Genomic DNA, 25517 nt, shown 5'->3' with positions numbered 1-25517 from the left:
GGTGATTTGCCCAGGGTCACTGAGCTAGTAAGTATCTGAGACAGGATTTGAAGTTTTGGCTTTTTATTTACTTCACTCTATATATTATACCAATACCTCTTTTAATGGAAAAGGTGTATTTCAATAAATTCTTTTTAAAAAATCAGAAAATCCAAAACCAGGGGCACATTTCAAATGAGAAGAATAAGGATATATTTTAGGATGTGTAGAAAGTTTTGTTGTTTGTTTTTGGTACTGTGTCTGTGATTTAGATGGTATGGGGAACTCCTGAAGATCAAACTCATTATACCAATACAGATCTGCATCTTTTTGGATCAGCGAGTTAGCTGTTTGGGGTATTGAGACCTTCAGTGACTTACCCAAGGTCACATAGATAGTATGTATCAGAGGGAGAAACTGTACACAAATCTTTCTGTCTGTGAAACCAACTATGTATCCTCTGTCACACAATGCTACAATAAAGAAATTCATTAGGTTCTAACAAAAACACATGTGCCAAAATATACGATGTGTGTGTGTATGTGTGTGTGTATATGTCTATTTGTCTTTTTGAGTGACTTGGAGAAATACACACTTTTTTATACTGTCATACTCCAAATATAGATTACTGATTTGGAATCCTAAAGACTATAATGAAAAGACTCAAGTTCATTGACTAGGAAGAACAAAGTATTCTAGATTGTATTCAAGAAATTGCCTAGTGGTTTAAGATACCAAACTATTTCCCATCAGAGAAATCCACTTCTTTTAAAAAATTATTTTCTTTATAAATTAAAAAATTTCTTTAAAAAACATCACTTTTATTTCTGATTGCTTCCTCCCCATCCCCTACCCAGAGTCATCCCAGATATCAAAGAATGAAAAAGAAACCACCAATATTCTTCCAGTATGGCTACATATGACTATAAATCAAAGGACACTATAATCTTCATAAAGTTAAAATTGTAGTGACTTAAAGGAAAATGGAGAGATGGTGGTCTAAGTAGGCTTCATCACTCTGGTAAAGATGACATGAGTAAAAGCTATTCAGCAAATATCCAGGAAAGCCAGAAATAACAGAGAGACTGCCTGAAAGTTGAACTTGTACTCTTGGAACGATAAAATATCTAGAGGAAGAACTCTTAATTTTGGGGGTGTGTGTCATGAACCCCTTTGGTATGTGATGAAGCCTATGGACCTTTTCTCAGAGAAGCATTTTAAAATTTATAAAATAAACTACATAGGATTGGAAAGAAAACCAATCATATTGAAAAACAGTGATCAAAATAATAACAAAAGAAAACAAAAACCAAGTTCACAGACCTCAGATTAAGAATTCTGACCTAGAGGAAGCCCTTTATCACACTGGATAGGTTCTCTTATGGACAACACATGGGAAGATGTAGACCTTCTAGAATTGCACCAGATTAAAGATCATGGGGCAATCTGCATTGTCAGAGACTATACTTACTTGTGATAAGATCACAAATTTATTAAAGTCTTAATGTATACATGCGTAAGTAAGGAAGATTTTGTTATTATTTCTTTGAGTTTAGTTCTCAAGATCCATGGCCATAACAATCTCTAGTGCCCAGGTGCTAGATAATAACTCTAATAGAATAGCTCCAAGGATCCTGGATAGTAATTCCTAGAATCATAGTGATAGACAGTCCTACTGCAACTGTTCAGTGAGATATGGGATGACATAAGTAATAGTTACTATGCTTGCACTGAATGATGATATTGCTAAAGTTAACCAGTTAGCTTAATGTTGGCAAAATACCTACTTTATCTGTTTCCCTATAAATCAATTGGGCACTGGTCAGTAAGTGGGGATTTGGGGATTTGGGATTTGGGTATGCATGGAAGAATGCATGTATCTGTCTCAATCAGTCCCCATTGAAACTTGAAGGGGTTTAGGGGAGTGCACAAGCTGGAATGCCATACTTGTCTCAACTGGCTCCATCGAGACATAGGGGTTATTACCTCCTCTCTTCTTGCTGGCCCCTGCAAGAAAGGCAATTAGGGAATGCTTTAGGAGTTGGTGCTCCCATTATTAGCACTCCCTCTTTTTTTTTTAAGCCAAAGAAAGACAAAGTTTATTAAAGATTCACCAAATTGGGTTGACTTAAGGAGCCTAAGCATTTGTAACACTTGCATTCACAAGCAGGTCCAGATAGAATCCCAGCTAGACAGAGTCTGAGCTGGATTGAATCTGTGCACCTTCATGGAGGCAAGATGTAACTAAATACAGAAAAGACTATACGAAGGATCTGGGGGTGGGCTGGTAGTATAGGGTGATGGGAGGAGAGGTTTAGGGAGGGTCTTGAGGAGAAGTCCAAGGAGGGAATGACTGGTCAAGGATTGGAAACAGCTGGAGGCAATCAAGAGATATCAGACAATGGAGGGTTTGGGTAGGAAGCAGGTGGGGCAATCAAGAGGTAACAGATAATGGCCATAGATTTGAGTACGAATGGCCATAGATTTGAATACAAAAGGCCAGGTTAAGTGGGGAGATTCAAGGAGAATTCAAGGAAGTTCCCAAAGTCTGAACTCCATCATTGCCCCCTCAAACATGTTGGACTCAAATTATTTTGGGGTAAAGAGCAAAGGTCTCAGCTTCTGAAACTGCTTCCTGCTGGCAAGGGGCATAGAGCTGTACCTATCTTGATGGGTCCTGTTCAAAGGGTCAGCCTTCAGAAGCTGGGCAGTGCCAGGTCCAGTGGGCTGGAGACCTTGGATTTAGTCAGAGGTTGGTATATAGCCTAGGCTGTCACCTGGAAGTTGATGGCTTGCACTCTGGAAGACAAACCTGGCAAGGAGGTTAGGCAAACACACACCAAACAAGGACAAAAGGAGTATAAAGAAAAGACAATTTCCCTGGCATAAAAGACAATTTCTCTGGAGAGAATTAAAAATGACCAAGGCCAAAACATAGAAGAGCATTTTTTTTTAGAAAATCAACTATTATGTTCATTTTGTTGAACACATAACAAGTGGTAAATCTAAATACTTTTGTACATTATATACAGAGGAAAATTTAAATGATAGAAACTGACAAATAACATTTTAAAAATTAAGAAAACATGCTATCCTTAAAAAAAGAGCAAAACAGCATCTTTGTCTTGCAAAGATAGGAGGGAATAAATGTAGACAAAGTTTTAAGTGGTGACACTGAGCCAGTATTTAAATATAGACATTTCACTAATAGAGACAGTGCTTTCAAAAGTTCTCTTCTTTTCTCATTTCCCTTCTTTTTCTCCCCTTTATGTTTGTTTCTCTCATTCCCTCTCTGTACCTTTTTCTCTCTGTGTCTCTTTGTTTTTCCCCTTCCTCTTCTCTCCTCTTTTTTACCTTCTCCTATCATCTGCCCTCTGTATACATTGCACTTCCAGATACATTTTTCGTGACTGTGAAGGTCATTCTTTGTTATTAACATTGCTGTCTTAAAACTGATGCCTTTCCTCCAACATCGAAAAGAAAATTCTCTCAAGTTAGCACTTCCTTGGGCTTATTTTTGTTTTCATTTATTTATTTGTTTTAAGTTTTCAACATTCATTTCCACAAAATTTTGAGTTTCAAATTTTCTCCTCACCTCTCCCCTCTCCCTACCCTAAAACACTAAGCATTCTAATTACCTCTACCATCAATATGCCCTCCTTTCTAAGATCCCTTCCTTCCCTTATCCCTATCTTCTCTTTTGTCCTGTAGGGCAAGATAAATTTCTATACTCCATTTCCTGTATTTCTTATTTCCTAGCTGTATGCAAGAACAATACTCAACAGTTGTTCCTAAAACTTTGAGTTCCAACTTCTCTTCCTCCCTCCCTCCCCACCCATCCCCATTGGGAAGGCAAGCAATTCAATTTAAGTCATACATGTGTAGTTTTGCAAATGACTTCCATAATAGTCATATTGTGAAAGATTAACTATATTTCCCTCCATCCTATCCTGCCCCACATTTCCTCTATTCTCTCTCTTGACCTTGTCCCTCCCCAAGAATGGTGACTTCTAATTGCTCGCTCTTCCCATTATCCTCCCTTCCATTATCCCCCGACCCTGCTTATCCCCTTCTCCCCCACTTTCCTGTATTGTAACGTTTTCATACCAAAATGAGTGTGCATTTTATTCTTTCCTTGAGTCAAGTGTAATGAGAGTAAGCTTCATGTTTTCTCTCTCACCTCTCCCCTTTTTTCCTCCATTGAAAAGTCTTTTTCTTGCCTCTTTTGTGAGAAATAATTTGCCCCATTCCATTTTTCCCTTCCTCCTCCCAACATATTCTTGTATCACCCCTTAATTTCATTTTTTTAGATATGATCCCATCCTATTCAACTCACCCTGTGCTCTCTGTCTCTCTGTCTCTGTCTCTCTCTCTCTCTGTGTGTTTGTGTGTGTGTGTGTGTGTGCGTGTGTGTGTGTAATCCCACCAACTACTCAGATACTAAAAAACGTTTCAAGAGTTACAAATATTGTCTTTCCATGTAGGAATGTAAACAGTTCAACTCTAGAAAGTCCCTTATGATATCTCTTTCCTGTTTACCTTTTCATGCTTCTCTTGATTCTTTTGTTTGAAAGTCAAATTTTCTTTTCAGCTCTGATCCTTTCATCAAGAATGATTGAAAGTCCCCAATTTCATTGAAAGACCATTTTATCCCTTGAAGTATTATACTCAGTTTTGCTGGGTAGGTGATTCCTGGTTTTAGTCCTAGTTCCTTTGACTTCTGGAATATCATATTCTACACCCTTCAATCTCTTAATGTAGAAGCTGCTAGATCTTGTGTTATCCTGATTGTATTTCCACAATACTCAAATTGTTTCTTTCTAGCTGCTTGCAATATTTTCTCCTTGATCTGATAACTCTGGAATTTGGCCACAATGTTCCTAGGAGTTTCTCTTTTTGGTTCCCTTTCAAGAGGTGATTGGTGGATTCTTTCAATATTTATTTTGGCCCCTGGTTCTAGAATATCAGGGCAGTTTTCCTTAATATATTCATGAAGGATGATGTCTAGGCTCTTCTTTTGATTATGGATTTCAGGTAGTCCCATAATTTTTAAATTGTCTCTCCTGGATCTCTTTTCCAGGTCAGTTGTTTTTCCAAAGAGATATTTCACATGATCTTACATTTTTTCATTCTTTTGGTTTTGTTTTGTGATTTCTTGGTTTCTCATAAAGTCATTAGCCTCCATCTGTTCCATTCTAGTTTTTAAAGAACTATTTTCTTCAGTGAGCTTTTGAACCTCCTTTTCCATTTGGCTAATTTTGCTTTTTAAAGCATTCTTCTCCTCATTGGCTTTTTGAACCTCTTCTGCCAATTGAGTTAGTCTATTTTTAAAGGTGTTATTTTCTTCAGCATTTTTTAGGTCTCCTTTAGCAAGCTGTTGACTTGTTTTTCATGCTTTTCTTGCATCTCTCTCATTTCTCTTCCCAATTTTTCCTCCACTTCTCTTACTTGATTTTCAAACTCCTTTTTGAGCTCTTCCATTGAATATTTATTTCGGATGTTAGGGATGCAGAAGCCTTGACTTTTATGTCTTTCCCTGATGGTAAGCATTGTTCTTCCTCATCCAAAAGGATGGGAGAAGATATCTGTTCATCAAGAAAGTAACCTTCTATAGTCTTATTTTTTTCACTTTTTTGGGCATTTTCCCTACTAGTTACTTGACTTTTGGGTCCTTTGTCAAGAGTAGGGTATACTCTGGATATATGTAATATCTCAGTTCCTCCAAGGTGGCACAATTAAGCATGTACACTGGTCTAGGAGCAACCAGAAATTTTTGTGCCCAGAATCTGAGTAGTAGAGTTCCCTCTCCACAGCCACCTGGCTTCCAGTTCCACCAAGCCAGCGCCGGGGGCTGAGATTCAGATAAGCTTCAGGGGCAGGGCTGCCATTCAGTGTGAGATAAAGATCAGCTGCTCAAATCTCCCAGGAGCATTAGGTGGGGGCAGGGCTGTGGTAAGAATCAGCTGCTCAGTGCCCGAAGGGGTTTTACGATCCCACAATGGATGTGGGCTGCTGTAGGGGCTGCTGTAGGAGCTGCTGCTGCCTGCCAGATGTGGCCTCTGCCACCACTACCTGAGACCAGAGCTATGGGAAGGCCCTTCTCCCTTCTCAGCCTGCTGAAAAAACCTTCTCACCCTTGGCGAGTGTGGGCTGAGGGATCTGGGAACCACTGCTACTTTGGCTGGGGATTCTGCCCCTGAGGCCTGCTGGCATCCTCCTCCCCAAGCTGTGAAGTGTGGCCAAGTCTGGGCTGGGCTCCACTCCACTTCCAGTGTGACAGACATTTCCCATTGGCCTTTCAGGTTACCCTGGGCTGGGAATCTCCTCCCCTCCATTGTTCTGTGGCTTCTGCTGCTCTAGAATTTGTTGAGAGTCTTTCTTTACAGGTATTTTATGGGCTATAGGGGAAGAGCTAGTGTATGTGTATTTTTCTACTCTGCCATCTTGGCTCTGTCCCCCGAAGGGCATGTTTGATAGGGGAGTTTTTTGCTGTCAGATATCACCTTTTTTTCCAGATTGCTCTATGGGCATGTAGAACAAGAAAAGCATATTTTGAGTAAATAAAAACATCAGCTGGCTTGGGGTCAGGTCCTAAGAAATGGGTTAGGAGTCCCAAAGCCTGTCCTCTCCTTTTATCAACATACAGAGTGAAAGGTTTTCCCAGATTGGGTAGGTCTAGTGATGGTGTAGTCACAGTCTCAAAAGCTTTAGCCTGGTCTGAGTCAGTGCCCTGAGTAGGGTCATAAAGAGGTTTAGCAATAAAATCAAAAGTAGGAATCCAGAGTCTACAAAATCCAGTCATGCCTACGAACACTAGAATTTGTTTCTTAGTGGCTGGAACAGGGATAGACAGGATTGTCCTTTTGATCTCAGAGGTTAAGAAGAGAGAGGTGGGCATGAGTTCTTGGCCCAGATACATTATGGACTGGCATGCTATCTGGACTTTGTTCAAAGAGACCCTACAGCCTCAAATGCCCAAGAAATTAAGGGCTTCTATGGCAGCAGCCAAAGAACTCACCTGGGTGGGGCTACAAATAAGAATATCATGCACATACTGAATTAAGCTACTATCTGCTAGTTTCATGTGCCTTAAATACCTTCCCAAAGCCTGGCCAAATAAATGAGGCTTATCTCGAAAGTTTTGGGGCAAGACTGTCCATGTTAGCTGATGTGGACTTGATTCCCCAGGAAAAGTACATTCAAAAGCAAAAATAAATTGTGAGTATTCTCCATTATGCTTTTTTATGGAAAGGATTGCAGTGTTGCAAGGAAATGAACAAGGGACAAGAATTCTATACTTAAGGAATTTTTCAATTAAAGGTTGTAGTCCTTCCCAGGCCTCAGGCTTAATCTGATATTGGCCATGAAGAGGGTCTGGAAAGCTAACAATGGCTGGGGTGGCAGAAGTAGCTCTCCATGGAATTTCAATATCCCAAATATTTATCCTGACTGTCTTCCACACTCTCAAGCAAACTGGGGAAGATCTAGTGAACAGAGGCAAAAGGGAGATGGGAGGTTTAACTAGAGAAAACTGGCTCCTCAATTTCACCATCAGGTCCCTTCCTAACAAGGGGGCAGGGTCAGAGGAGTGCATAAGGAAGGAGTGTTTAAACAACAGATCCTCAAGTAGGCTAGGGAGGGGGTATGTCTGGAGACATTCCTTAGTTTCCCCTTCAATGCCTATGACACAAGGGATCAAGGGCCAGAGTAACTGGTTAAAGCAGAGAACTTAGCCATGTTAAAGTGGGTAACTTTACCTTCAGCCTTCGTTTTTCCCCAGGGCTTGGTGAGAGAGGTGGAGAAAGTGGGAGCACTGGCAGCACCCAGGCTTGAGAAGACTGGAGGACAGGGTACTGGGGGGGTGGCTCCACCATTTTTCCAACCTGAGAGACAATCTTTCCTCCAATGTCCCTCCTGGTCACATGGGCATGGTTCCACAGGTGTCGGTTCCTGGGGCTCCCTCTGGGAGGACATGCTGGAGGGGCTCTCCTTGTACCAGTGACCCTCCTTGTGGCATCAAAAGCAGGTTTTCCCACTGCCCAAGTAACCAGTCTTCCTCCAAGGGGGAGCCCTGGAGGGGTGCTCCCTCGGTCTTTTCCTGGCCAAGGCAGCAGTCAAGAATTGAGCATGCTCCCTGGCCCTGGCCCTTCTCCTTCATTCCCTTTCCTCTGCTGCAATGAGGCCTCTATTGTTAAAGATTCCAAAGGCCATCTCCAGTAATTGGGCCTGAGGTGTTTGGGGTCCCATTGCCAATTTCTGCAGTTTCCTCCTAATATCTGGGGCAGACTGATTAATAAAATACATGCTAAGGATTGCTGCCCTTTTTATGGAGTCAGGATCCAAATTTGTATGCTTTTTAATAGCTTCTACTAGCCTGTCCTGAAAAAAGGGCAGGGTTTTCCTCTTCTCCCTGAGTAATTTCCCTAATTTTTTGAAAATGTACTTGTTTTTGAAATGCAGTTTTTAGGCCTTCTAACAGGCAAATTACCATAAGGTCTCTCTTTCCTCTATCCTCACCCTTGATAATCCCATCCTGGGTCACTAGTGGGAAGAGCAGCTGCTCCTGGGGGGTATTTTATAGGATCATTGCTAGCCATATGATCCCCAAACTTTTGGACATGTTCCCAAATTCTCTCCTTCTCCTGAATGGTACAACAAACGGAGAAAAGAAAATGCAGATCCTTCCAAGAAAGTTCAAATTGTAGGGATATGTCCCTAAAACCCTCAGTAAACCTAGTGGGGTCTTCTGAGTATCTCCCTAGTTTTTCTTTAGCCTGAATGAGATACAGAGCACACACTTCCCTCAAGGGAAAAAACCTTGAAGGTGCTGTGGGGGCAGGGGCTTGGTTAGAGAGATAAGAAGTCCCAGTTTTCATGAGGGAGAGACTGGAGAATGCTGACTCAACTGGTTTGGGCTGCAAGGCCAGGGCATCTGACTGGCAAGGAGAAAGATCAGCTGGCACCTGAGGAGGGAAAGGGGTTAGAGGGGGAGATACCCCAGAGACTGCTGTAGGGGTGGGGCCTGAGGCCTGAGTGAATGTTGTCCCAGCGAGAGAGGCTGCAGAGGGAGGCACCTCAGCAAGACCTGTGACAGGGAACTGAGCTGGAGTTGGGAATGGAGATAGGGAAGGAGGTGAGGCTGAGACCCTAATGTCCAATTCACCCCCTTTGTCCTTTTGTGGGGCAGCTCTGGCTACAAGCATCTTACAATCTTTTCTGAGAGTGGGGTCCTGAGAGAGTTTGAAGAAGGCTCTTATGTAAGGTATTTCTATTCATTTTTCCTTTTGGACACAATATAATTCTAACTGTAAAAGTGTATTATATTGTAAGGTCTCAAATATGGGCCATATTTCCTGGTCCTCCAGATGATACTGAGGCCAAACTGTGTTGCCAAAAAACATCAACTCTTTCTTTTGAAGTTCTTTAGAGAAGCTAATTTTTTTCCAATTTTGTAAGAGACAACCCAAAGGCGAATTTTTGGAATTGAAGAGGATTGACCCATTACTTGGCGTGGCGTTGGAAGTCCCTCTCTCTGTAAAGGAGGATGTGGGAGTAAGCCTTGAGAAAAAAAAAAAAAACAAGAGGACAAAAAAAAAGTAACTGAGTTTTCCCTGATTCCCTAGCACCCAGGAAATCCAGAGAATTGGGCACCCACTTAAGAAAATTGTGCACACTTGCTTTGGAGAGTATGCCCAGGTCCACTGCCTCAAACATAGCCACTGGACCAACAACCTGAGTCTCTAACTCCCTAGTGCCCAGGAAATTCAGAGACTTTGCCTGATACTGGGACCTGAAGCCAGGTCCATAAATCCACTTCAAGGTGCCTGGAGAGTGAGAAGGACATAGGGAGAAGGGGAGGCTTACATACCTTCCAGTCTTAGCAGAAGAACTTGAGATTAGCTGCTGTTCCCGGTCAGGGAACAATAAATGATGACATGCTGGGTCCTGCTCGAATGAATTTGACTCAAGCCTTCTCAAAGCCAAAGAAAGACAAAGTTTATTAAAGATTCGCCAAATTGGGTTGGCTCTTAAGGAGCCTAAGTATTTGTAATGCTTGTATTCACAAGCTTCACAAGCGGGCCAGATAGAATCCCAGCTAGACAGAGTCTGAGCTGAATTGAATCTGAGCCAACACTCCCTCTTGGGAAGAATGGACTGAACAAAGAAAGGTAGCTTATTTAACCCCTTATTTATGACTCCATTCCTGTCTTCCTGTCTGCCCAGATAATGAGTGAACCTGTGCTAGAATACCTGTTAGCAATCCTCCTGTATTACCAGGTGTTTACCTAACAACTGGCACAGTCGGTGTTACCTGTGAAACAGCATGTTTCTCAAAAAGCTTCATGTACACCATTTTAGTTGCTTCTCCCAAAAACCTTGTGAATTAGATATGGCAAATATTATCATCCCCATTTTGTTGGTGAGGAAACAGGCTCAGAGAGATTGTGACTTTCCCAGTATTACACACTTATTGATATCCAGTCTTTCTTAGAATCAAAGTCCAGGATCTTTAAATTATTCCACATTACCTCTGAAATCTGTCACACCTGAGATATTTACCTTAGGAAGACAATTTGGGTTGTTCATGTCAAGTTAATATATGGGTATCTTGGTATCACGAAGCTAAGTCTCCAACTCTAACTTCTCTCTTCTTCCTCTAATTAGTAATAAATATCTTCTCTCTTGTGGCACCGGGGGATTATCTTCATTGTTCCTTGGAACATGAGAAGTTTCTGTCCTCAATCAGAAAGCATCATAATCTATTATAATGCTATGACTATTATGTGGTCTTTCTTCTCTTCTTTCTCTGTCACATTTCTTCCACCCTCTAACCTTTTGACACAATTTAGGATTCCTCTTTACCTCTTCATATTCTTTTTTTCCCCTTGTATGTCTGGATACAGGGTAACTGCATTAGCAGGAGAAGGAGAGATTTCTGGGAGGAAGACAGAAGAAAAAAGACTTAGGCTGGGGTTTGGGGGGCAGGAAGCTGCTAGAATGAGTCAACAATGGCACCATCCAAGAGTTCAGTGGAAAGGAAGGAAAAAATTTTTGAGTTTCTGAGACAGGGAGTCAAATTCATACAGGCTGAAGTCATGGGATATGGTCTGCTGAGCAGAGATGTCTGCATTTTGAGCCACCCTAATGATGATCTGGTTCCGGGGATAGTAGCAGAAAAGAATCCAGGAGCTTCCACTTGGAAGGAGCAAACAGTACCTAGGACCAGGGCATGTCATATCACAACTCAACTTTCCTAATGGCCACTGAGAGGAAATGGAAGGGAGCAGAGAGAGAATCCTCCTGCCATCACCAAGTTGGTGAACTTGCTGAACCTTCTGTCCAGTCCTGTGGCAAGTACTTTACATTGCACTCCTCACCTCAGGGCATGAGTTTTGCAGAGATTTGTTCCCTAAGTCCATCTTCTTTCTCCTACCCTCCCTCCAACCCAATTTTGGTAGGATGAAAGGCTAATGCCCTGTATAATTTAAGAGAATCTTTTTATACTTTTTTTTCTAATTGTTATTATGCTAATTAATTTGTCTGCTTTTAAAATGCAGTGATTCTTTGAATCAATTATCTGACTTGCCAGTATAGTCAATATTGAAAAGAATGTGACCGGATTATAGCCTAAAACTTTAAGGAGAGGAAAAAGTCTTCAGTGCCAGTAGTATAGATCATCTAATTGTGCAATTTACTGCTATAAAGTTGTTGGTGTAAACAATTTACACTTTTAAAAAAAATGTAGCCTAGACACTGCCCTTCCCAGTGTCAAATAAATGTATAGACAGTGGATTGTGACTTTTTCCTGATCTGACATAATATCATACCATACACATCTATAAATAGCATAAACACTCCCAAAATTGTAATACTATGGGAGGGGTTCACTGGGAGCTGATTTCTCTCTCCAGTGGAGTCAGATGCTTGGATGGCTTTTATCTTCTGTGTCTGGAGCCAAAACATGTTCAGTGTAGCATGTGATGCAGACATTCCCACTTTGAAGACAACACATCAGGTTGCTCTAGTTTGGCTCCCTAACCTTGGCAGCTTCTCTGGAGTCTTTCTTCTTGCTCTGTGGATATCAGGAATATATCAAGACTTGCTTCTACACAGAACCATTGCAGACTCAGCCCTGTCCCCTACACCAAGTCTTTTCTTATTCTTCCTTCACAGAAATTTCTCCATACACTCATGTTTCTCTGTATGTAGGTACACAGTACCATGGAAACTTCCCTGGTACTTGTTCTTAAGGCTGAGAACACAATAGGAACCACAGTGGATCAAATGGGCTTGCAGTACAGTACATTAGGATGTGCTTGCTTGCTGTCATCTTGAGCCCCTTACATATATAAGGAACATGCTCTTATTTTAATTTCTTTGCTTTGCTTTATCTTCTGAGGAAAGCTTTATCTCCCTTAGCCTCCTTGTTCTTTTTTGTCTTTTCTTCTCTTTTGTTTCTTTTGTCATTTCTTGGAAGTCTGGGCCAACAGAGTGTAAGCCTTTGCCAAAAAATGTTTATAGATGATTGTATTGTTAGTATTTTTATTTAATTTGAAGATCTTTCCCACCCATTAATAGGCCCATGTGACCTGCTTAAATCACATGGAAGCCTAAGTCACATGTGGTAGGAAGAGTTTGCTGAATGGGTGGAACAGGAAGGGTGGATCTGAACTGGGAGGAAGTTGGTGAGATTAGTTAGAGTGGAGAGAGAGAAGGGACACAGGCAGGAAGACAACTAGGGTTGCGAGTATTTGCTTGTGGGAAAGCCCCTATAGAGAGGAGGGGCAGGGAAGGCTTGGGAATAGCAGTATCCCCTACAGTGATAATGTGTATTGACTTCTTGGTTACTATGATGGATTTGGCTTTCTGGTGTTGAGATTCAGTTTTCTGGCGTTTGAATAAATGTTTTTCTTCTGCCTTCTATATGGAAAGTTTGTTATATTTTGCAATTCAGAACTATATTGACATATTCATAGTCACCATTGGTCCTGTGAATATTGCCTTGGGGATACATTTGACATCATGCACAAGATCACATTGGAAGCAGAAGAGTTTTAGAGGAAGAAATGGATATCCCAAGATGGGAGGAACTACTTTATTCCTCCCTAGCAAGGGAATGGGCTAAAAGCACAGGACTCTGTGAAAACTGGGAACCAAGGTTACAGAAAGGAGAACCTAGAGATTTGGAAAGATGTTTGAAGGAAGTACCAATAAAACCAGGGACAGAACTGGTAGGAGTGTATGGGAAAGGTTGGATTTTATCAACAGGTTACTGTATTATATGTAAAAGCAGAGATGAGCTGTTGAAGGAAGAAATTCCAATGGAAAAAGAGTTAGTTAGTTTGCATGGTAATTGTCAGTGTTCAGGCTCTCCTTTAAAAGAGGCTCTCAGGTGGCAGAAAACAATATTGTCTATTTAACTCAGAAGAATAAGCAAAAGCCTAGCAAAAAGAGTGTGCATGTGGCCTTTGTACAGGTTGAGGCTAGTTGCCATGGCAAATGCTAGGAGGGTGCATGGGGAAAAAAATGTAACAAAGTCAGAGTAGAAAATGAAACAATGTTAGAGGAGGAGGATTCTCAGGCAGAAGCATGCCCAATACTAAGACAAAATCAAGAGAACCAGGGGGGCAACACAGTATTTAGGGAGATAATTGAGGATTTTACTCAGCAAGATTTCTCATATATTTTGAGTAGGTTCACCCAAAGGATGGGAGAATCATTAATATCCTGGATGGTGAGAATCAATGATGAAGTGCTTGGAGGATTATCAATAGATGGCGTGGATTGCTTGAAATTTCTATGTATTAGTCAGAATCCTTTTGTACAGCAAACTTTTAGAGATTACAACATGCAAGAAGGTAACAATACAACCAATCTGTTAGCTTTAGCAGCAGATGGATGTAATAAGCAATATGCTGCAGACTCAATATGGCCTAGTGGAGATAGAACCTGGTATTCACTTAGGGACTGTATGAGAAAGTTAAAGGAAGAGATAATGAAGACTGCCATAATGATAAGAAATGCAGATGCATACTGTGATACTCCCTTTGCAGTTTACCACAGGAATATAATAGTGAAGATTGCTCCTCCTAATTACAAACTCTTAATCTTGACTCTAATAATTGGGGAAATAGGGCACCCTCTTTGGGAGGTGCTGGAAAAGATTTCACAGTTAAGTGACTTAGGGGACTGAAGAAAAGACAAAATTCCTAGAGTAAGAAGAGTAAATAACCAGAGTATTCAAAGTCAGAATAAATTGACAAGGAAAGAATTGTTTACTACTCTATTAAGAGCAAGGTGAGATTTTGGAAGAATAGATGGTATTCCAACTAATGAACTATACAATATATACCAAGAAAAGGGGCTTAATACTAGACAGAATAGAGAAGTAAGAACTACCCCTACGGATACTCCTGAACCCTTGTATCCAACTTTGTCACACCTTCAGGGAGAATAGGAAATTGGCCAAGCCCCAGTTCAGATTAAAGAAATACACAGATGGGATTGTAGACCCCATATCAATTTGACCATATACTGGAAAAATGGATCAAATACTGCAACTAGGGCATTAATAGATACTGAGGCAGAGACCTTCCTTATATATGGAAACCCTGATAAGTATAGACATAGAATTCCTATTACTATCACAGGACTGGGAGGGGCTGAAATATCAGCCAGACAAATCAAACTAATAATGAAAATTGGACAATTACCTAAGAAAAAATATACCATGGCAATGGTACCCATTCCTGAATACATCATTGGAATAGATGTATTGAGAGGTATGATTTTAAGTTTACCTGAGGGAAGATACCAATTTTCAGTAAGGAAGAAAGGAATTAATACAGTTTTAGTGGGTAAAATAAAAATGTTCACTTTACCTGAACCTTCTGAAGTGATTACTTTAAAGTAGTATCATGTGCCAGATGGGCAAGATGAAATTACCAATATTATGAAGGATTATGTTGAGGCAGGAGTGTTAGTCCCTATAACCATTCAAGGGAATAATCTTGTCTGGACAGTACAAAAGTCAGATGGGACATGGAGGATGACAGTGGATTATAGATAATTGAGTAAAGGGACTCCTCCCTTGTATACTGCTGTCCCAGGTACCATTATTTTAATAGAAAGGATCCAGAAATATGATGGGACTTGGTACACTGTTATTGGTTTAACCAATGCTTTCTTTACTCTCCCAATGGATTCAAAACAATGGGACCAGTTTGCTTTCACTTGGCAGGGCCAACAATATACTTTTACAAATTTGCCACAAAAATATCTGCATAGCCCCATTATTTGTCATAGGATTGTGGTTGAACATTTGGATGAATTAGAGCTACCTGGTGTACAGCTTACCCACTACACAGATGATACTATGATACAGGGGAAAACTATAGAAGAAGTGGAGAAGAGTTTGACACTTTAAACTGAGCATATGAAAAGCAAAGGGTGGGAAATTAAACCTGCAAAGATTCAAGGGCCAGCTCAAATCATAAAGTTTTGGGGTATAGAATGGAATCAGGGCTATAAGAGTTTCTCCTGTAAGTCTGACAAAAGATTCAGGATTTTCCCATACTTGCCAATAAGAAAGAGGCTCAAAAATTTATAGGATTACTTGAATATTGGAGGAACCACATTTTGAAACCTTTATATAAAGTTAAGAAAAAAATATGAATTTGACTGGGGACTTGAGCAGAGTAAAGTTTTTGAAGAAGCAAAGGCTGCTATACAATTGGCCCTAGATTTATGGCCTATGCAAAGTGTTTCAGTGAAATGACAAATGACTGTACAGGATGGATATGCAAACTGGGATTTATGGCAAAAACAATAAAACTGAGATGTACCCTTAGGATTTTGATCTAGGAAACTCCCTTCATCTGGAGTTCAATATACCCCTTTTGAAAAACAGTTGTTAGCTGCTTACTGGGCTTTGGTAGAGACTGAACAACTGATTCTGGGCCATGAGGTAATGTTAAGGCTTGCAATCCCAATTATGATTTAGGTAATGAATACCCCAGCTTTTCACAAAATAGGATGTGCACAAGAGGCTAGCATAATTAAATGGAAATGGTATAGTCAAAATAGATCTAAAACAGGCAAAAGTGGAGTTTTTGCTGTACGTGAATCTATAGCAAACATACATACAGAGGGAAATGATACACATCATTCTTACCGTGAATCAAAGCAACAGCTAGTACAATCCTTGGTAAAGTGGAATGAGGGATATGATGAATTAACTGAAGAATAAAAGAGACTTACATGGTTTACTGTTGGAACAGCAAAATATTTGGGCCACAAAAGACACTGGAAAGCAGTAGCCTATAACCCATATATCAGGCAGTTTTGGAAAGTACTGGGACAGGTGGAAGTAGTCAATATGCTGAACTTATGGCAGTACATCAAGCTATCAAAATAGAACAAGGAGGACAGTATCATATTCACTGATTCATGGGCAGTAGCTAATGGGTTAGCTACATGGATGCCCATGTAAACAAACCAAAATTGGGAAATTTATGGCAAATAAGTCTAGGGCAAAGAATTATGGGAAGATACATGGGATATGTCTTCGGTTACTAATTTGTCAGTTTTCCAGGTAGATGCTCACATGGCCTTCACCATTCCAGAATATGAGTGTAATGCACATGCTGATCGACAAATAAAGATTACTATTCAACATATTGTCCCTAGTCTGACACCAACTAATGATCCAGTACTAGCAAAATGGGTCCATCAAACAGCCAGCCATTTAGGGGTCCAGGCCACACACCAGTGGGCACAAGACTGAGGTATTAGTATCTCTCATTCACTGTTAAAACAAGTTTCAGAGGAATGCTATATATGTCCATCAGAAAAGGAACACACTGTTGCTTGGGTAGTAACTGGAGAGATAATAAGGGGAAAATTACTAGTCCAAATCTGGAAAATAGATCATATTGGACCCCTACCCCAAGATAAAGGATGAAAATGTATATATACTTGGATTGACACCTATTCAGGTATACTAGTGGCTTGTTCCTATAAGAATGTGACCCAGAAAAACACCTGTAAAACTCTAGATATCATAAGTCTCTATCATGGAACACCAATGCAGATTCAAAGTTATGAATCACATTTCAAAGGTAATGAAATGAAGAGATATTGTGTATTAAACAATACAGAATGGATATATCATATTCCATATTATCCACAAGCATCTGGGTTAATTGAAAGAATGAATGGATTATTGAAAAAACAGTTAAGGAAGTCAAGTTCTAATAATTCTTATCAATGTTGGAAACATAATTTGTTCACTGCTTTATGTAATTTGAATAATAGACCATTGGAAGCAAGTACACCTCTAGCCAGAATGATAACTCCAAATCTGCAAATCAGAAAACAACAAACACATAAGATCCCACATGTTGAATACTGGACTATGAGGCCAGATGTCCCTGCGCTGTATCCATGGACACCTGGTTCAGCAGAATATGAGTTATATTGTTTAGAGGACTTTTGGTTGGATAGAAAAGAAATAAGAAAAATCTCTACTGGAATATGTATGAGAATCCCTAAAAATAATTTTGGATGGATATTACCTAAATTATTATTAGCAGCTTGAGGAATACATGTATTGGCTGGAGGTATAGATTCTAATTATCAAGGAGAAATTATTGTGACATTCCAAAATTTAAGTGAAGAATCCACATGGTTTTGTAAAAATGATAGAATAGTTCAAGTGATTATTATTTCTTGTGATACAATACCCCTTGTGAAAACTGACCCTCCTTCTGAAATAACTAGCAGAGGAACTGGAGGACTGGGTTCTACTGATACCATAAATTTGGGAGCTAAAGTATGGATAAAACAGAAGCCAGATGATGTTCCAAAGACTGTGGAAATTATAGCACATGGGAAAGATAATACAGTAACTATTGTTTACTCAGGAAAAGATGATTACCAAATTGTACCCTTAACTCAAATGTTCTACTGTGAATGAGGCTATGACAGTGGGTTCATGGACTCCAGAAGCATGGCTGACCCTATTATCTACCCCGCTTCTGGTTATTGTCTTCTGGTTTCTTTTTGGCCTTTTATCTGTTAAATTTGTTTGATAGATCTGCTTCCTGTAGGCTTAGAGCACCCTCAACCTGTAGATGCCTGATTGCTTAAGCCAGAAGTAGCTATAAAAGAAGAGACCTGTGCTCCTTACCCCAAGATTTTAGGCTTCATTCATTCGAGGGGGAAATGATAGGGTGCTTGTGCTCAAGTCCCACTCTAAGATATTGTTTTATGTGCTTATATTGTGTGATCCCTGTTACATTGTTGTAAAGTTCTGTTGACACCAGTTGCCTCATTAACCTTTGTAAAGGATAAGAAAGATCTTGGGGCCAAATGTATTGTTAATGTATTTTTTGCTTAATTTGAAGATCTTTCCCACCATTAGTAGTCCCATGTGATCTACTTAAATCACATGGAAGCCTAAGTCACATGTCATGGAAAGAGCTTGCTGAGCAGGTAGAACAGGAAGGGTGGATCAGAGCTGAGAGGAAGGTGGTGAGAGCAATTAGAGTGGAGGGAGAGAGAGGACACAGGCACGCAGACAGCTAGAGTTGTGAGTGTTTTCTTGTGAAAAGGCCTCAGTAGGGGAGGGGGAAAACTTGAGAATGGTGGTATCCCCTGCAGTGATAATATGTATTGATTTTGGCTTTCTGGGTCTTTTTGGCTTTCTGGCTTTTTTGGGATTATGTTTTCTGTTGTTTGAATAAATGTTTTTCTTCTACCTTCTATATGGAGAGTCTGTTATATTTTGTGATTCAGAACTATGCCAGCATATTCATAGCTGCCGTCAATGCTGTGAATATTGCCCTGGCAATGCAATGACATACAGTATCATGGCTATTTCCTCTACATTCAAATGTTCATTCTCTACAAATGCACTGTTCTCTACCCCAACCAGACCTCCTATACCCATATTGCCTCATATCCATCATATTTTGCCACACATACTCACAATCTGCCTCTTTGCATCTTCATGCATGCATGCAAGCAATCACTTCCCTCCTAGTCATCCCTATGGCAATAATTGTGGAAAGAATCTTTTTAAGAAAATAGAGGTATTTACCCTTCTGCCTTTCCCAGCCCTACAGCACCTCAAGGTTCACCATTCTCCTCCTCTTCTTGAGAAGGAACTCTCTTGCCTTTGCAAAAATTCTTTGCTCAGGGATGAACACCTGATATTCCATTGCTTCACTTGTCTCCATTGGGGAAAAGAAAGGCTTTGATGGTTTATCCAGCCAGCCTTATCCAGACCTTCCTGTAGTCCCTCCTCTCTGACTTACTCTCAGAGGCCTGAGTTGTGCTTAGGAATACCTAGAAGAATACCTAACCTCTCTGATGTTTTTTTGCTAAGGTCTGTCCATACAAGGTTTCTTTCTTTTTTTTAATTTAAAACTTCTAAATAAAGAAGTTCTGTCTACTGGGATGGGCTTATTCTTCACTCCCACATATAAAATCTTCTCACTCTCTGCTGAATGGAAGGATGTTGGCCAGGTTTCCCAGCCCTCAGACCTCATTTTAGCAACTTCCAATTCCTCTTGAAAGATTACTCCCTAACAGAACTCCTGCTATTGTGGAAAGATGGACAGGATCAGGTCTCCTCTGAGACCATTAGAGAGAAGAATTGCCCGGATTTCCCATAGAGGCACTCATGTCTTCATTGTTAAATCTGGTGACCAGGTCCCTCCATCAGAAACATGGACCAGATAGAACAATGTCCTGATGAATTGATATCTCCCAGGGATGTTGACTGACCAATTGCCTATTCTTTCCTCTCTTCGTGAGAGCTTCCCTTCTCTATTTTGATCCTAGGATTCCTGTTTGGAATTTAAAGCCCTTTACAACCTGATACCATTCTAGCTTTCTAGCCTTATTATGTATTACTCTTCTTTTTGGTCCAGTCAAGCTGACTTTTAGAAAAATATTTATTTTTGACATTCTTGTCTTTTTAAATGTGAGTTCTGAATTCTTTTTCTCCCTCTCAGTCCTCCTCCATCCAATGACAAGGCAAGGAATATGATATCAATTATACATATGAAATCAGGCAAAACATATTTCCATATTAGCCACATTACAAAACAAAGCAAGAAAAATAAAGTGAGAAAATCCTATTTCAATTTGCTTGCTCCCATGCTTTACTCCATTGGTGACTGGGAAAGCATGGGAGCATTGTCCATTATCCAGAACCTGGGCAAGCATGCTGTTGTGAAATTGACATACTATAATGATGAACTTCTCTGGGCAACCAAATTTTGACGTAATTTTCCATAAGCCCTCATGACTGACAGTGTCAAAGGCCTTAGTTAGAGTGACGAATGTTGTGTATGCACCTCTGTTTTGTTCTTGGTATTTCTCCTGAAGTTATTATTGGGCAGCAAACACCATATTGATCGGTCCTCCCTCAGCCCTTTTCGAAGGAAAACTGGCTCTCAAGTAGATGACAATCTTCCAAGTGAAGAATCAGTCTATTAATGAGGACTGGGGCAAGAATCTTGCCAGCAATAACTAAGAGAGAGAGACCACGCTGTGATTGTCACAGGACAATCTAGTTCCTTTACCTTTATAGAGATAGACAATGGAGGCATCCTTGAACTCCTGTAAACATTTATTAAGCACTTACTATTTACCAGGCATTGTGCTAAATGCTGGCCACACAGCAAGTATGTGTCAGAAACAGAACTTGGAAGTTTTCTATCCACTTTGTCATGCACTTCTCTGAGATAATGTGAAGTACTTTGTAAATGTCAGTTATCTTAACTGAATCCATAGGATTAGATGAGATCTGCAAAGGAGAAGGTGTAGCAAGAGAAATCAGGAACTAGGACTGAGGCTTAGAGGATATTCCTTCTTGTTAGTGAGAGGAAGACACAACCAAGGATGAATAAGAAGCAGTTAGACAGATAAGAAGAGAACCAGGAGAGATCAATGTAATGGAAACCAAGAGAGGAAAGGGTATCCTGAAGGAGGGAGTCTTCAATAGTAGTTTATAGCAATTTGATACTGATTTTATGTGTGTGTTGGTAGGCTAAGACTCATATATTTGATATGTATAATCACTATTTTAAATGTTATTTCTATTTCTATCAATGTCTGTTGGTTTTTGTTGGTGAGAAATGTTTATTGGGCTAAAATAAATATATCCTTTAGAGATCACAATGCAATAAAAATTATATTCAAAAAAGAGCCATTGAAGAAAGAATGAAAAATTAACTGGATACTAAATAGCCTAATCCAAAGAACTGATGGGCAAAAACAAAACAAAAACAAATCATTAACACAATAAATCACTTCAATGAAAGTAATAACAACGAGACAATATCTCAATATCTGTGTGCTATGGCCAAAGTGGTGCTTTGGGAGAAATTTATATCTCTCAGAACTTTAGTTAACAAAAGAGAGAGAAAAAAATAAGTGAATTGAGCATACTAATAAAATAACTAGAAAATCGGCAAAAATTTTTAAAAACTCAAACACTGAAGTAGAAATTCTGAAAAGCAAAGAAGAGATTAGCAAAGTTGAAAGTAAAAAATCTATCATATTGGCAAATAAAACTAGATTTTTTTTAAAAAAATAAAGTGATAAGCTAGTAGCTAAACTGATTTTTGAAAGAAAACCAAACTACCTGTACCAAAATTAAAAAAGAATTCACAAAAATTAAGAAGATATAATAAAAGAAATTATTAGAAATCATTTTACACAACTGTATGCCAATAAAACTAACTCAAATAAAATAGATGAATATTTACAAAAATATAAAATGCACAGTTTAACAGAACAAAAATTGATAATTTAACTAATTCAGTCTCAGAATAAAAAATTTAACAAACCATAAACGAAATACCAAAAGGGGAAAAAATCCACAATCGGAGGGATTTACAAGAGAATTTTATCAAACATTTAAAGAATGATTCATTCCAATATTACACAAACTGTTTATAAATAAAAGGAAAAGACGATATCCCACAAAATTTCTTCTATGATACAAATATGATTTTGAAACCTAATTAGGAAGAATCAAAACTGAGTCAGAAAACTATAGACCAATATTCTTAATTAACACTGATGCAAAAATTTTAAATAAAATATTAGCAAAGAAGCTATAGCAACATATCAATAAGATTGTATACTATGAGTGGAATGTAAGATAAGTTCAATATCAGGAAAATTATAAACATACTAGATGATACCTTTCTGTCAGTGCTTCATGTGGAGGGGCCACTATCTCTTTGCTGGCACCATGCCTGCCCTTAGACCCCTTGTGAAACCTAAAATCGTCAAGAAGAAGACCAAGAAGTTCATCCAGCCCCAGTTCAACAGATACGTCAAGATCAAGAGAAACTGGCGTAAAGCAAGAGGCACTGACAACAGGGTTCGAAGACGATTCAAGGGCCAGATCTTGATGGCCAATATTGTTATGGAAGTAATAAGAAGACAAAACACATGCTACCAAGTGGGTTTGGGAATTTTTTGGCGCACAATGTCAAAGAGCTAGAAGTGCCCCTGATGTGTAATAAATCTTACTGTGGCTGCAATTACTCACAATGTTTCCTCTAAGAATCAGAAAGTCAGTGTTGAGAGAGCGGCTCAGCAGCCATCAAGATCACCAATCCAAATGCTAGACTGAGGAGTGAAGAAAATGAGTAAAAAGCTTTGCACATTTTTATTTGTGTTAAATAAACTCTCAAAGTACCACCATAAAAAAACCATAATAGATGATAGTAATACCAAGAACAATAAAAATTTTATAATTATATCAATAGGTGAAGAAAATACTTTTGACAAAACTATCATTTCTAGGTTGTTGCTGATGTTGTTTTTCCATAGGAAAAAATGGATCATTCTTAATATGTAGATCCAAGAGCCAACATTATATGTAATGCAAAAACCTAAAGGCTTTCCCCAAAAGATCAAGAATAAAGCAAGAGTATTAATTGTTCAATTCAATTCAATGACCATTTATCTTATGTGCCATGCAGAACACACAATAAATATGTCAGAAACAGGACTTGGTTAGTTCTTTATTCACAAATAAAAAAGAAAACAGTCTCTGCCCTCAAGTAGTGTAGTCTAATGGGAGAAGATCTCACACACATATACACACATACACACATATACACACATACACACACATACAAACACATATACACACACACAGCTGGAAAGAGAATAAGGGGTAGGAAGGACAGGACACCAACGGGATGCCCTGTACATTGAGAACAAGCAGCGCTGCAGATGGAAAGCAGAGTGATCTGCAAAGTCTAGGTTCTGCCTGCTATAAATGAAAGCTTTAGGTAATTTAATGCTCCACTCTCCAGTTTTCCAATCAGAGGAGAAAGGAGGCAGAAAGAGTAGGAAAGGTTCTGAATATATCCAAGGCTGAGTTATCACCACTACTGTTTGATATATTGTTAGAAATGTTAGCTATAGCAATAAGACAAGAAAAAGAAATAGTGGGAATAAATACTAGCAAAGAGGAAAAAAATACATTGCTTTTTGCAAATGATATGGTAGTTTATTTAGAGAGCCTGAGAGAATCAACTAAAAACTTAATTGAAACAGTAACTTCAACAAAGTAGCAAAATATAAATAAATCCATACAAATCATATATATTTCTGCATATTATCAACAAAGCCCAGTAAGAAAAGATAATATAGAGAAAGCTAATTTAAAATACTTTATGTGTTTCAGAACACATAAAATACTTGAGTCTCTATCAAGAAATACACAGAAATTATATGAATACAATTATAAAATACTTTTTAAGGTAATAAAGATAGACCTAAATAACTAAATAAATAGTGATTGCTCATTCATAGGCCAAATCAATATCATATAAATGGCAATACTACCTAAATTAATTTACTTATTCAATACCATACTAATCAATCTACCAAAGAATTGCTTTATAGAACTGGAAAAGATAATGACAAAATTCATCTGGAGGAAGAAAAGATCAAAAACCTCAAAGGAAATAATGAAAAAAGAGGGAAAATGAAGGGGGCCTAGCAGTACCAGATTTGAAACTATACCATAAAGGCATAAGCATGATTTGGTACTACTTAAGAAATAGCAAGGTCAAACAGTGGAATAGAATGGGCATATAATATTCAGAAGCAAATAGGCATAATGAGCAGCTATTGAGGAAATAAACTGCATGAGGTAAAAACTCATGACAAAAATTGCTGGGGAAACTGGAAAAAAGTCCAATAGAATCTAAGTCTACAACAAGACAAGTTCCAGATGAATACATTACTTAGACATAGAGAATAAAATAATTAACCAATTTGAAAAACAATGAAGAAAACACCTTTTAGGCATATGAATATAGGAAGAGTTCATGACCAAAAGTATAAAGAGGATCACAGAAGATAAAATGAACAATTTTGATCACATAAGATTAAAAAAGTTTTGTATAAACAAAGTCAGTGTAGCTAAGATTAGAAAAAGAAACAATTAACTGAGAACAAAGGTCTTTACAGAGAGTTTCTCATTTCTAAGCTATATCAAGAACTGATTCAAATTTATAAAAACAAAAACTAGGCCTCAATTGAAAAATGGTCAAAGAATATGCTGAAAGAAAAAAATCTAAGGTGTGAATTGTCATTTTTTTAAAATCCTCCCACACTAAAAAATATAGAAATGCAAGTTAAAGGAACTCTGAAGTTCCACCTCATACTCATCTAACAAAATAAAAAGGGAAATGACGAATGTTGGAGGAGCTATGGGAAAACATGCTCATTGATATACTGTTGTTAGAGCTATAAACTAGTTTAGCCATTCTGGGAAGCTATAAACTGTTGTAACCATTCTGAGAAGCTCCCAAAGTTACTCAACTGTGCAAACCCTTCGACCGTACAGAGCCACTACTAGTTCAAAGAAATCAAAGACAGGGGGGATGGACTCATATGTACAAAAGTATTTATAGCAGTTCTTTTTTTTTGTAGCAGCAAAGAAATGAAAACTAAGTGGGTGCCCATCAATTGGAGAACGGATGAACAAATTATGATATATGAATGTAATGGAATACTTTCTGAAATTATTATAAAAAGTACTTTTAAAAGAATAGTTTCAAAGAAGTCTCATATCAACTAAAAGAGTGAAATGAGCAGAACCAGAGAAACAATTTATACAATGTCAACAAAATGGTAAAGTCAAATTACTTTGGAACTCTGATCAATGACTAACCACAATTCCAGAGGATCCATGAATTTTTAGAAATGGGCAATGTGGGGATTTGTTTCACTTGACTGTGTATATGTATTATAAAAGTTTTGTTTTTCTTTCTTTTTTCAATGGAGAGTGAGAGAGATTTTCATTAATTAAAAAAATTAATTTAATTTAAAAATGTTAAGACAGTGAAGTGAGTAGAATTAAGAGAACGATTTATACAATAATATTGTAAAACTGAATAATTTGGAAAGACTTCAGAATTCTTATCAACATCAATGACCAATCCTAATCCCAGAATACTAATGATGAAGAATATTACCTATTACCTGAG

At 38.7% G+C, this 25517-nt stretch overlaps 1 pseudogene; it reads left to right on the top strand.

The window, feature by feature from the left end:
- Positions 1 to 22252: 22252 nt before the first annotated feature.
- On the top strand, positions 22253 to 22659 carry LOC140522556 (large ribosomal subunit protein eL32 pseudogene; annotated as a pseudogene).
- Positions 22660 to 25517: the final 2858 nt, after the last annotated feature.

This window comes from Notamacropus eugenii, chromosome 1 (genome assembly GCF_028372415.1).
Source record: "Notamacropus eugenii isolate mMacEug1 chromosome 1, mMacEug1.pri_v2, whole genome shotgun sequence".
Lineage (NCBI taxonomy): Eukaryota > Metazoa > Chordata > Mammalia > Diprotodontia > Macropodidae > Notamacropus > Notamacropus eugenii.
The sequence above is the reverse complement of the archived record's forward strand: the minus strand, read 5'-3'. Positions and strand labels throughout refer to the sequence as shown.